Source organism: Taudactylus pleione, unplaced genomic scaffold (assembly GCF_031769625.1).
Source record: "Taudactylus pleione unplaced genomic scaffold, aTauple2 ptg000041l, whole genome shotgun sequence".
NCBI lineage: Eukaryota > Metazoa > Chordata > Amphibia > Anura > Myobatrachidae > Taudactylus > Taudactylus pleione.
The window spans coordinates 43556518-43570480 of NW_028284443.1; positions in this window are offsets into that span (position 1 = coordinate 43556518).

A 13963-nucleotide genomic window follows, 5' to 3' on the forward strand; every position below is an offset into this window, starting at 1 on the left:
CTGAGCGAAACAAGCCCAGGGCGGCTCCTGTACCGGTGCTGTAACCGTAATAGGCCGCGCCATGGACAAACACTGCCGGCAAAGGCCCTCCGCGCTACCCTCCCCCTCCGCTAACGGTACTTTGCACGTGGTACACTGTAGCCGGAGGGGAAAATCACTTTCAGACATGATGGCACCACGTATGTGACCTCTCTCACCAATTAAGTATTAAATAGGCGAGAGACCACCCTGCAGCACCGCACCGCAAGGGCTTTAGCAGAAAGAACAGGGACAGTAATAAAGCTGACAGTTTAGAGAAGAAAAGATTACAGGCAGCAGCGCTAGCACAGTCACATACAATGCAGAAAAATAACAATTCCTGCACTAACAGCGCTGATCACTCAACTACACAGACACAGGGCCTGGTAGGACACAGCGCTGCATACACAGACCTGACCACAGCAGAGGAGAGGTATGCGGGGGGACCCAGACCACGATGCTTCCGTCCAGCGCTTCCAGCAGCGTTCACCATGCGTTCTGGAGAAGATGGCCGCCGAGGAGCAGAGAGGAGGCTGGCCTGGGGGAGGAGCGCTGCCACAGGACCAGTCGGCAGCATGCAGAGAGGGCTGTGTGCAGCGGGGGAGGCGCCGGCTGTGAGACAGGGAAGGCGCGCTCCCCTGGCATGCATTTAACCCCTGGGACGCCGCAGCGCTACCGCTCTGCTGCGGTCCGCTGTCCCAGGGGGTAGTGGAAGCGCAGGTTGGTCGCCTGGCTCCACGCTGCAGCCAGTCCCCAGGGAGCCCCCTGCCTGGGGACTTAGGACCATGTGATCAGCGGGGACCCACCGCGGGACCCCGCTGCTTACCTCTGTCCCCCTTGAATCCGGCCATGGTCCGGAGCATCTGGGGTCACCGCTAGCTGTGACCCCAGACGCCCACCAGCATCCCCGGATCAGTACCGGCGTTCTGGTACCGGCGGGGTGTAGGGAAGACAGCATGGATGTCATGACTGACTGTCCATGCTGTTCATCCAGTTGTGCAGCCACAGCTGCATGAATAAGCTTCAGGGGCTCTTCTAGCCCCCACTCCAACAGGTGCACCTGACTCCGGCCGGGCACCAAACTAAACTGAGGTGCCTTGGCCCGGGGGCGGGGTATAGGAGGGGGACCTAGTGCATCCTGGGAGGCTGAAAGCTTAACTCTTTGGTGCCCTGCGACTGACGTCACACCTATACCCCAAGGTATCCTGTGGATACCCTATGGACCCTGAAGTAGAAATAGCACTAAGTGCACTTGGGAGCAGTGGTGAAGTAATGGGAGAAGTTCCGTTAGTGACCGGCAATGGAAAATGACCAGGTAGTGACTGGTTAATAGAAAATGTCCAGGTAGTGTCAGACAATGGGAACTGTCCAGGTAATGACTGGTTAATAGAGAAAATGTCCAGGTAATGACAGGCAGTGAAAATCAGGTGTAGTGGATGAAATGAAGAATGCAGGCTGAGGAAGAATCATCCAGCAGAGTGTCAGTAGAGGCAAGGTGCAGGGTGAACAGCAGACTCAGGTACTCAGGCAAGGGGAAGGTAATGGAGGATGCAGGGTAGTCCAGCGGGGTTGGAGCAGACAAGCAGGCAGACAGGTAGCGTATCACAGGAAACAGGTGGTGAGCACAGGGAACTCTCTCTCAGCTATGCTGAGAAACACGTTACACTGGCAATGAAGTGAGGCTCTGAACCTCCCTAAATACTAAGTGCTGTGACTGGCCAGAGAGAGCATGTGACAAACCAGGATTGGGCGATTAGGTCATGTGACCAGAGGCAAGATGGTGGCGCCCATGCCGGAGCGTAACGGAAGCACCACCAGGCCTCACCTGCCCAAAGTGACAACATGCCCGCACAGAACCATGCACAGCCAACGCCCCTCGCCAAACACCAGCGCCACCGCCAGACGCCCCCCGCCATAGTGACCTCACAGGTAGCACCCGTCGACCACCATGCCGAGAAACTCTGGTCGTGACACTAATGTTGCAATTGACTCAGTATAATTTCCCTTGAGATTCTCTCTGCACACATATGTACACACCAGCTCAATACGGGACTTTATACATCACATAGGCTGAAGGGATGCCTAATTGCATGTCCGTCTATTTAGCCTGGTCAATTGATAAACCTGTTTAAATTTTATGGTGACGGGCTACTCTCCAATATCAGGAATAACAATTCAAAGGAAAGCTGGTGTGTGCAAATTTCTGCAGAGAGAGTCTTGTATTGGTTTTCATCTCCCTCTAGCGGCAGAAAAGACCAGGACAGCGCATCCGCTTTTTTGTTTTGACTGCCAGGACGAAACAAAGCCTTGAAATCAATCCTCCCCAGACTTCAAAACGTACTTAAAACAACACTTTTTAAATTACATAGACGATAACATTGCACATTCAGGCATTAATTTATTTTGGGATGCCTCAAAACTGTTTTAGGAGACCATATGTGATACATAAATTAAAGCATCTTACCCAGTGCTTGCAGGAACTGAGTATGTGTACTAAATGGGCCCATCTTCATTTAGATTTTCAGAAATATAGGTACTTATGCTGTGGCAATGAACTAGATAAATGTTTGCTCAATATTGTTACAAGCAAACAGGCCCCCACTCACATTCTATCTATTACTACATCTTCCCATCAGCTGCATACCTACTTTGGATGCTACACCTTCTACTATCTGATTCTAATATAAAAACACTGAGTGTGACAATTAAAGTAATCTGACCAGAGCTGCCATCAGAAATAGGTAGGGCCCCCCCCCCCCCCTGCTGTGGGGGCAGTTGTTAGGGAAAACTGGTTGGACTAGGGGGTCAATGGGTAGGGAAAGCCAGCTGGACTGGGCGAGGGGCTGGCTAGACTAGGGGTGGTGCAAGGAGGACTGGCTGGACTACGGCAGGGCAGAGAAGACATGCTGGCTGGATTAGTCAATAATTTATACAAAGATTCTTTTAATTTGGTCTTTACCAAGACATTATTTCTTGTGCATGATCACTTACTATTTTATATATATATATATATATATATATATAGTACAATAGTCCGGAACTCTCAAAATCCTAATAAGGTGATGTGCTCGGGTGCCTCCTGGTAGAATAGACAACGCAGTAGAAAAATAGCGGCACTCCGAGTCTCAAATAGGCAGGTAAATTAATGTGCTTAATTCATAAACAGTTTTCCTGTTTATGAATTAAACACATTAATTTACCTGCCTATTTGAGACTTGGAGTGCTGCTATTTTTCTACTGCGTTATATATATATATAAATATATATATTAGATTGGCATCTTGGTATTTATTTCTGACATGTCAAGTCTTATAAGTTATGTATGAGTATTAGCGCAACACCGTATAAATAGTTTGTATTCTTTTAACTAAAAACATTGATGTTCTAAAGTCGGTCATGTTTTCAACGGTTTTTGGACAGATTGCATAACCCATTAAAAAAAGGCCAAACTTGATCTTTAGTAAATTTACCCCTAGCTATTTTAAATGTCACCAACCGGAGGCAGACCTACATATTACATTGTGGGTGGGCATGTTATGAGATTGAAATGTTTTGGACTTTGGTCCAATATTATATAAACAATAATCTGAGGATTGTGTTTGAGGCAACTCTAGAATGGGCTTTATGGGACAAACATCCTTTCCTGATGTTGCCCCAGTTAACCCATGGGATCCACTTTTTGCTAGACAAAATAGCAGCAGTAGCAGCTAAATAAAACATTTTTATCCCATTAGATTTCCACTGATACACTTACCTTATCTTCATTACCTAGGGTTCATCATTTATTCCATGTGGACTGGCTAGAAATGTCTCTATCTGGCTTCCCCAGTGGTATCACAAGGGGGTTGCAGTCCGCACCAGAGTGTCACCCGCCGAGGGGTGACACCAAGGTGCAGATTCCCCCTCTCTGACAGGAGCCGGGTGCTGCACTGTAGCATTAAGAGGGACCCGGCTGGCACTGCACACAGGGACCTCCTGCACCCCCCCTTCCACCCTCAAGTAATTGGCACGGGGGTTCGGGCCACATTGCCACACCCCCTTCTCACATGGTCACGCCCCTTTCCTTTTCGACTGCGCGCACATCGTCCCTCCCCGCACCGAGTGACACTGCAGGGAGGGATGCCACAGGGCTTCCCTACATACATACCTTGTTGCCCCCTCAGTACCCCACACAGGTCACGTTTCCAGGTCACCCAGCAGGTGCACAGGTGTATTCATTACTCACTGACACATTTTAAAACATTCACAAGTGGAACTAATTATTCAACTTGTTATTCTGTGAGGACACCTGGAAAACATACACTATTTGGGGTCCTGAGGACAGAGTTTGAGAACCTGTGCTATTGGGTTGATTAGAATGGACAATGTAAGAAATTCTTACTTTTGGCAGTAATTTATAGTTTTACCCAGTGTATCACCCCTAACAAATAAATGTTGGTCTTAAATTGTGCCACCCCTAACAAATAAATGTTGGCCTTAAATTGTGCCACCCCTAACAAATAATTGTTGGCTTTAAAATGTGCCAAAATGGCTGTTTCAACACGGTTAAGGCAAATATTAGTATTGGGGCCATTTAACAATAGGTGAAAGCAGGAGAGAAAGCAAATTGTAAAAACAAATGCATTTTGACCTTGATCCTGTGCTCCAGTCCCTGAACACTGTCTGGGTCTCTGTCCCTGACCCACTGCTATGTCCGACCACCATTGTTCATTTTCTGAAAAGGTTCCAGACTGACAGCACCAGTAATGTAGCTGGAATTAATGACTTAGGTGTTGGAATACTGATCTGCAGCAGAGCCTGGGACATTATCAATCGTTGCCCCAGCAGGAGAATGGCTTTCCTCCCTCTGTGAAGCAATTAGCTGTGTGCTAACTTAGAGGAATGCAATATACTTTTCATAATATTGGTATTTGATGTGTGAAAAAGCTAATGAGAGCAAAGCTATGACATTGGTTCTGGAAAAATACACAGAGGAAAAATATAAATACATACAGTCATATGAATAAAAATATCATGCCCATTTGTCTTTTTTTTTGACACACTGTATCAGGAAAAAAAATGAATTTACAGTAGTTAATCTGTCATGTGACATCATGTAAAGGCTTTTAATTTTTCTTCATGCATCCATCACATAAGCCAACATGAATAAGCCATGTGTGAAAAAGTATACCCCTTAGTGCAGTCATTTGCAGAACCAACAATAGTGGCAATAACTTCAAATAATCGATTTCTGAATTAATTTACCAGTCATTCACAGCAAATGGGATTAATTCAGAGCTTGGAGTAAAGCAAAAAATAAAAGCAAGTAATTTAGCAGTTTGGTAAACCCATGTTGCACTGTAGGTGGAGCAGCTGTAAAATGTGCAGAGAAACAGTACTTAGATTTGAGAGGTATGTGTCCAAACTCATCTACATTGCCGTCCAGCATGTGTGGGCTACGGGATATGTTTAATATCCCGACAGTGGGGATTCCGGCGGTCACAATGCAGACACCGGAATCCCGACACTTATCAGAATACTGACGTCGGTATCCTGACCGCCAGAATCCCGACGATAAGTAGCGTGGTTAGGGGGAGGATTAGACACTAAGGGGGAGGGTTAAGTTTAGACGTCGGGGAAGGAGGGTGAGGTTTAGGGTAGGATTAGGGGTTAGGTTAGCTATACTTACCTTCAGCCATCGGGATGCTAACCTAGTCAGGATGCCGGCATTGAGATTCTGACCACAGGGATCCCGAATGCCGGCATCCCATACCTAACCCGTGGGCTACATGCAAAGGCAATCAGTATTTACCCTGCATGTAAGAAGAGTAAATACATGGATTTGCACTCTTTGCATTGAAACATGGTTTGCCAAGATGTAAAGTTACTTCTTTTTTTGCTTTGCTCCTGACTCAGAATCACCCTCTATGGGCCTGATTCAGAGGTAGAGAGTGTAGGTGTTTACGCAGTTGAGCACTAATTGCATGTGCAAAGTCAGAGAAACCCCTACAGCGCATGTGTACCACTAAGTGTACACAGAAATTGCTGTTGTGAATGGAGACGCTTTTAACAGAGCTGGCAACGGACAGCCATGGGCATACCTGGGAGGTAGCTTGTAGTGAAAGCACATAAAGGGCGTCTCATGCATGTGTGGGACCGTCAAGGGTGTGTCAGTGAATGCAGCTGCGTTCTCAAACGCAGAACCGAGGTCACAAAGGCCATGATTAGAGAAAGTTCCGTGGGACACAGCCATAGGACGTTGGTCATTGTGATGGTGCGCCAATGGTGGAGTGTATGAGGACACTAGAGGATTTCCAATGTCCATGGAAATTACAAGTGGCCATCTCAGAACTTGCAGTTTCTAACACTGGCAATTACAGAAGGAGATTGCTGAAACTAGAATTTACATGTTTTCGTTGCAGGGAACCTATTTAGCATTCACCTGCGAATCAGGCCCTATATGAGGAATTTTATCTCACTGTGACTTCTCCCTTACAACACTACTTCAGACCTTTTATTTACAATATGCACAGCTCTCCTAAAGTCCATCACAGCTTCCCTATGTGGTTGAGGTCTGGATTTTTACTGGGCAATTTCACCTTTTTGGGCTTAGAGGAGATACTCGTAAATTCGGAGTAAATATATATAATTTGGTACAGATAACGTTTACAGTGTTTTAATACAGTTAACAAAGGATCAGGGCTCGGGGAGGAAGATTGTATTGGTGGTACGGAAGAAATGTAATATCGGGATTGAAGAATAATGTAGAAGTGAGAGTGTGGGAGGTGAAATTTCTCTTGAAGATCAGAAAATTGGAATACCTTGAACCCATGGTCAAATAGTTTGGAGGTATCCTCTGGTACTTTATCCCACCAAAAAAGGAAATTAGTGTTGGAAAGGGATGGGGAAAAATGAGAGTTGTGGTAAAACTTACCTTTGTTAACTCTCTTTCTTCAAAGTCCATAGGGTCCACAGAGAGACCTTGGGGTGTAGTTGGTGGTTGAGGACCAAGCACCACGCAGTTAGCTCCCAGGATGCATCGGTCCATCCCCCTATACCCCGCCCCTGAGGCTCCTCAGTTCGTGACAAGTCAGGCACAGGCAGGAGGAGAAGAGAGAAGGAAGACTGGTACACACAAGAATCACACTCTCACAGAGAAGGAAACGGGAAACCAGTTACCAGAAACAGCCCATATGAAGCCAGGTGCATCAGGGCAGGTGTCCTGTGGACCCTATGAACAACAAAGGTAAGTTTTACCATAACTCATTTTCTTCTTCAGGGTCCATAGGGCGACCTTGGGGATGTCCCAAAGCAGTCCTTTAAGGGTGCGGATGCTCCTGCGCTGAGAGGAGAATCCAGCACCCAAAAGAAGCATCCTGAAAAGCAAAGGTATCAAAAGGCATAGAACCTCAGAAAGTTATGGACAGAGAACCACGTGGCCACATCAGCTGCTTAGCTGAGGCGCCACGGCGAGCTGCCCACGAAGGACCCACAGAACGAGTAGAATGAGCTAGAGAATCCTTTGGACCTCAGGAGAGATGTCTCAAGAGCCACGGTCAAAGACAGACAACCCAGGTCCGGGTAAAGGCAAGGACCCTGCAACAACAGGACCGGTCGCTGAGGCAGCAGGAACAGAGTCTCGATGGTTAGACTCCAAAGATCTGAGTACCAATGACGTCTGGGCCAAGCTGGAGCCACCAGCAGGACAGTGCCTCTTGTTTGAACTTCTGAAGAACTCGAAGAAGGGAAACTGGAGGGAAGAGGTACACAAACTGGAAGGTCCGCTTCACTGATAATGCGTCTACAAAAGGTTGCCTCAGCATCTCTTGTCCTGGACCCATACACTGGCAGTTTGTGATTGGGTCAGGAGGCCATGAGTTCCACCACTGGGAGGCCCCATCTGTTCACTAGGAGTTGAAACACCTCTTGGTGAAGAGACCATTCCCTGGGATACACGTCGTGATGGCTGAGGAAGTCTGCTTCCTAATTGAGAGCTCCAGGAATGAACTTTGCAGACAAGGCTTGGATGTGACCCTCTTCACATGTCAGAATGCATAACACTTCTGTCGTTGCTGCCTAACTTAGAGTGCCTAATTGATGGTTGCTGTAAGCTACTGTTGTGGCATTGTCGGACTGAACCTGTACAGGTTTTCCGTGAAGTATGTTGTGGGCCAGTTTGAGGGCCCTGTAGACAGCTCGAAGTTCCAATATGTTGATTATCTGGGTTGATTCGACCAACAGCCCTGAAAGGAGTGTGGACTAGTCAAAGCGGCCAGCCCTGGAGACTGGCATCTGTTGTTAGGATTACCCAGTCCGGGAACCAAAAGGAGCAACATTTTGTTAGATGAGATGTCTGTAGCCACCAAGATAGAGACACCTCTGGAGAGAGCACCACCATCTGAGCTTTGATCCAATGGGGTAACCCGTTCCACCTGGAGAGGATCAGCCTTTGCAAAGGCCTGGAATGGAACTGAGCATATTCCACCATGTCAAAGGTGGACATCATGGATCCCAGAACCTGCATTGCCTGAGTGGATCGACACTCGGCAACTGTGGAGATATCTGCGCACTCGTAGTTGAAGTGTGGAGATCTTGTCTGATGTCAGGAAGATTCTCTGATCCTGAGAATCCAGCAGGGCTCCCAGATGAATTATTCTCAGTGATGGATTCAGGGAGGACTTTTTCCAGTTGATTAACCATCCGTGCTTGTGCAGGAAAGCAATGGTTAGCTGCAGATGTTGGTGAAGCACTTCTGGTGATTCTACTAGGAGCAGGAGGTCATCCAGATATGGTAACAGTCGGACACCCTGACCACGTAGGAGGGCCGCCATGATAGCCATAATTTTGGTAAACACCCATGGAACTGTGGATATTCCAAAAGGCAGAGTCTGAAATTGGAAAGGTTTCTGTAGTATAGCAAACCGGAGATATCGCTGATGTGAGGGAACTATAGGTAAGTGTCCTGAATATCCAGAGATACTATGAAGTCCCCAGGCTCCATAGCTAGGATGATGGACTTAGGGTTTCCATCCTGAACCTGGGTACCCTGAGGAATTTGTTTAGAGATTTGAGATTGAGGATAGGCCGATGAGACCCATTCGGCTTCTGAACCAGAAAGAGTAGAATAATAACCAGTCCCTCGCTGATAGCAGGACTGGGACAATTACTCCTGCTTGCAGCAAGGACTGTATGGCTTTCCGGATATGTAGGGCCTTGTTCGGGTCTGAAGGAGGGCCTGTGTAGAAAAACTGGTGGGGTGGCCGAAGAAATGAGAGGGAGTACACGTGAGAGACCACTTCTCTTACCAAACCACCCGTGGTGGATTGACACCAGCACTGGGCAAACTGAAGAAGTCGGCCTCCCACTTTGGGATCCCCCAGAGGGAGGCCCGTCCTGTCAGGCATTGGGTTTATCCTCGGGTTTTGAAGCAGGGCGTCTGATGTTCCAGGCCTGCTTGGTCTTGGGTTTAGCAGCCCTAGCAGAAGCAGAGTGCCTAGGAAAGGACTGACCTTTAGGCTTTCCTTGAGGATGAAAGGACTTAAAGCAGGGGTCTTCAACCTTTGGCCCTCCAGCTGCTGTGGAACTACACATCCCAGCATGCCCTGCCACTTTTTTGATATAACAGCATGCTAAAACTGTGGCAGGGCATCTAGGGATCTGTAGTTCCACAGCAGCTGGAGGGCCAGAGGTTGAAGACCCATGACTTAAAGGATGTAGTCCGAGGCCTTGTAGTAGTTGCTGAAGGCAGAAATGCAGTTTTTGATGCTGCCAACGCGGTTACAATCTTGTCAAAGTCTGGGCCAAACAAGCTCTCCCTATTTTAGGGTAACCCTTCTAGGCCTTTCTTGGAATCCGCATCTGCCTTCCATGTGCGTAGCCACAGGGTACGGCGGGCAGACACAGCCAGAGCCAAGACTCTCGAGGTTAGGAGACTGGCTTCCAATGTTGCTTCTCCAATATAGGACACTGCATCTCGATTGTGAGCAGTAATAGATATCTGATCCCTGGAAGCCTCTGAGGGAAAAGAGTCTTCAAGTGCATCTGCCCAGCTTTTTATAGCCTTGGCCACCCATGCAATAGCCATGGTCGGACGGGCAACAGCTCCTGAAAGAGACTATATCGATTTCAGGCAAGATTCCACCTTTCTATCTGTAGGATCCTTCAAAGAGGTTATTGCAGGGATAGATAACATAGCACTTTTAATTAAACGCATAACATGGGAGTACACCGTGGGGGGAGTTCCCATTTTGAACAATGAGCCACAGTGAATGGGTAACAAGAGTTCAGACATTTTTGTGGCTGAAACCTCTTAGCAGGCTGCAGGCATGTGTTCAGCTAGTTGATCCGATAGATGGAATTCTGCTGAAGCCTCTGTCGTTTAAACAGAGTGCTTGGATTTAGGGGCCGGCTTCTCCTCTTCTATTAGTAAGATGGATCTGACAGCTTGTACCAAGGCAGGAATATTAATTTTGGACCGACTCTCACCCTCCTCCAGAGGGGAGTCAGCGTTAAGCTGGCCATCCACTATACAATTTTCGGTCATATACCTGTCCAATCTGGCTGGTTGGACTGAAAACCTGGTAATGTATGGGAGCAAATAACTATCGTCCATTTGCTCACAAACATTGGAAAATAGCCAAAAATGTTTGTTCAGACAAATAGGTTAAAACACACGAATTTAACCAATGTGAACAATTTTTTTTGTCCTTTTCGACTGTCATTTGCTCCCATACATTACCAGGTTTTCATTCCAACCACAAGAAAAAAATGGTACAAGTGCACAACTCCAACATTACTAATTATAAATAATACATTATGCAATAAAATTTTGCAATACATAGAGGTTTTAGCATAATCATGGCCATGGTTATGGGCCTACCCACCGCGCCCAGGTAACCTCTGAGGGTAGGTCCCTAACCTACTGGGGTTGAAATCCAAAGCACAGGACACCCCCAAATAGGCCCAGCTGAGTCACCCCAGGGCATCACTCTAATGAGAGAAGGTGAAGTGTAAGAAAGTGATAGATATATATGCAGCAGTAGCTGCTCTTAAGAAGGTGAAAAATACATATATATTAAACAAACAATAAAGGTGCTAAAAGTGCAAAAAGGAAAATGTGTATATAATGTGATGCCCTGAAGCAGCCCAACCAAAGCAATCCAGGGGACCCATGCCCCAAAAAATAAACCCATAGCTGCACTGCAGTATAACATTTTTCAGGATTTACCTAGGATTGTGCCTTGTACTAAGGTGCAGTCAAAATGCCAGAATCCCTGCTTAAAACCAATGGGGGAGGGGTGCTAATCCAGGCTGAAGGCGTCTCAGTCTAGGGCCCCCCTTTCTATATACTCTATTTAGTGTGCTCCCATGCACACATGAAGGTTTGAGACGCCTTCAGCCTGGATTAGCACCCCTCCCCCATTGCTTTATCCATCCTAGAGTCTGTGGAAACACCCCTGTCTATTAGCCAATCAATAGCATAGCTAAAATAGAAAGAGAAGAAGCATAATCGGGAGCTCTCAAGCCACCTGATTTTCTAGGTGCCATACATTTTGGACACCTACTTAAGTAATCTTAGAGGGAGCAACTTTAAAAGAAAAAGTAGGGGGAATAGCTGATGTGTAAGAGGTATAGGGTCTATTCACAAAGCTGTGTTAGGAGATATAGTGAACTGTGATAAGGTACCAGCCAATCAGCTTCTAACTGCCATTTTTCAAACACTGCCTGTGACATGGCAGTTAGAAGCTGATTGGCTGGTACCTTATCACCCTTCACTTTATCTCCTAACTTAGCTTAGTAAATAGACCCCACAGAGCGATAAGAGTTCAGACGGTGATGTTGACTTTATATCCTGCTTTTGCACCAAAGGCAGAAATTATCCTCATGATGATGATGATTTCTGGTATAAAAGAGTTCAGGTCAGAGACAAATAGTAGCAAGTTACAAGTAAGAGTGTTATTTTAGTTCAACGTCATAAATTCTGCCCTTAAAGGAAGAAGCCCATAGACAGAGTGCCAGAGGTTCCAGGGCAACTGCAAAGAGTAGAGGGGAGAGGGGGCAGCCCTACCTTGTCTCTTTGTAAATGGTTATTGGGGGAAGAAGGAATCCATTATGGGATACTTATGTCTGGACATGAGAATATAATAATTGTAAAATGTTCACAAATGACTCAGGGAATCCAAAGTGTAAGAGTCCGAAACAGATGGTCCCATATTACTAAATTGAAAGCCTTTTCGCCATCTAGGGAGAGAATCAAGTTTCCTAAATACTGTAGATAGAAACAAAGAAGAGTATCAGTGCAGGTGCACTTGGGACACTAATTGTATACTTATAACACCAATCTTTATTGGTATTAAAAATTAATTGGGAACCCAATATGTATGAGAATTATAAAAATAAGTACAGATATTGTGCAAAAAGTAATGACCTTATTAGTGAAATTTAAATTAATTCATTAAAAATCTGCAACTGTTGCCATTCAATGTGTTTATCACATACCACAGGCCTATATTCTCTATATTATGTTCATTCCTATAATTATATATATATATATTTGCAAAGAATCCTTAGAGTTCTGGTATATGCACATAGAATTCCTTTGATATTCATACGTGTCAGAAATCTATTTAAGAACTTGTCCTATGAGTGTTTTGCCAATAGAGAAAGTTAGACATATTGTGTTTTATACACTTTCTATTCCTTCATGCAATACTATAACTGCACATAATCAGGCCCTTCGCATGTTTAATCTGCTCCTCTATATCACATCTCTTAGGCTGCTAGAGAAATTCTGATACAATGTTTCAATATGTACCTTTTGTTGCGCAGCTCTCTCAACAGATGAATTGCTACGGTCATACACACACATAGATTAAGTTTATCCTAATCAGCTCTATTAATCAATTCATAGCTTGACACTGAGAATATATCCATTACATGTTAGGTTCCATATACCTGCTATTTATGGTCTTAAGGGGTCATCGATCATATATAAATAATTCAATTCAATTATCTCAGATCATCAGCAAAGTATCATAACACTATCACAAAGGAACTTATAGTCATCATACTCCCTAATTCAATACCTATTATCACTGCTAATAGTGGTCAGAGTTATCTGTAACCTATCTCCACTCAGTATTGAATCTTATGTCAGGAGTCAAATTGAGGCACACCGGTTGGGCAACTTACCTGTCTGCCGTCCACATCTCATACAGTGGCCGCTAGTAAAATCAGTATCTGGGGTTCAGATTAAACATGCTACCCAGGCATTGTTATATAAACATCATCCCCTGTCTTATTAAGCAGCCGCTAGTATAAATTAGCCCGACAGGGATTATTCTATTTTCATCCCTTGACATTTAATTCTGCCACAGAGAAATTCAACTCAAGAGAGCAAATGACATTAAACTTCTTATTAAAACCTGGACTGTAATGGCAGAGTTTGGGAACCTCTGCAGTAAGAGATGTACATACAGAATTCATATAGAAAAACTTAAGGTGCGTACACACTAGACGATATGCTCCCTGAGCGATATCGTCTAGTGTGTCCCCGGCAGGATGTGCTCAATGTCGGTCATGATGGTCACCCGCTGAACGATATCATTAACTATATCGTTCAGCGTCGGGCTCTCTTCCCCCATTCCCCAAAATGCAGCAACCTGACGATGCATGTTAACCCGATGAACGATGACGAACGACCCGCGGGATAAAAATGGACGATAAAGTGGACGACTGAACGATAACGATATCGTTCAGTCGTCCATTTTAATCGCCCAGTGTGTACCCACCATAAGTGTCTTGATTGTAAATAGTTCACTTGCAGAGCTATCTAAAATTAACATTTTAAAAATATACTGTATATAACACCATATTGATAACAAAATCACTTTCAAAATTATTCTCCAATACCCCTATTCTTAATGGGAAGAGAGCACCAGTTGAATGCTATGTTAAGCATTGCCCAT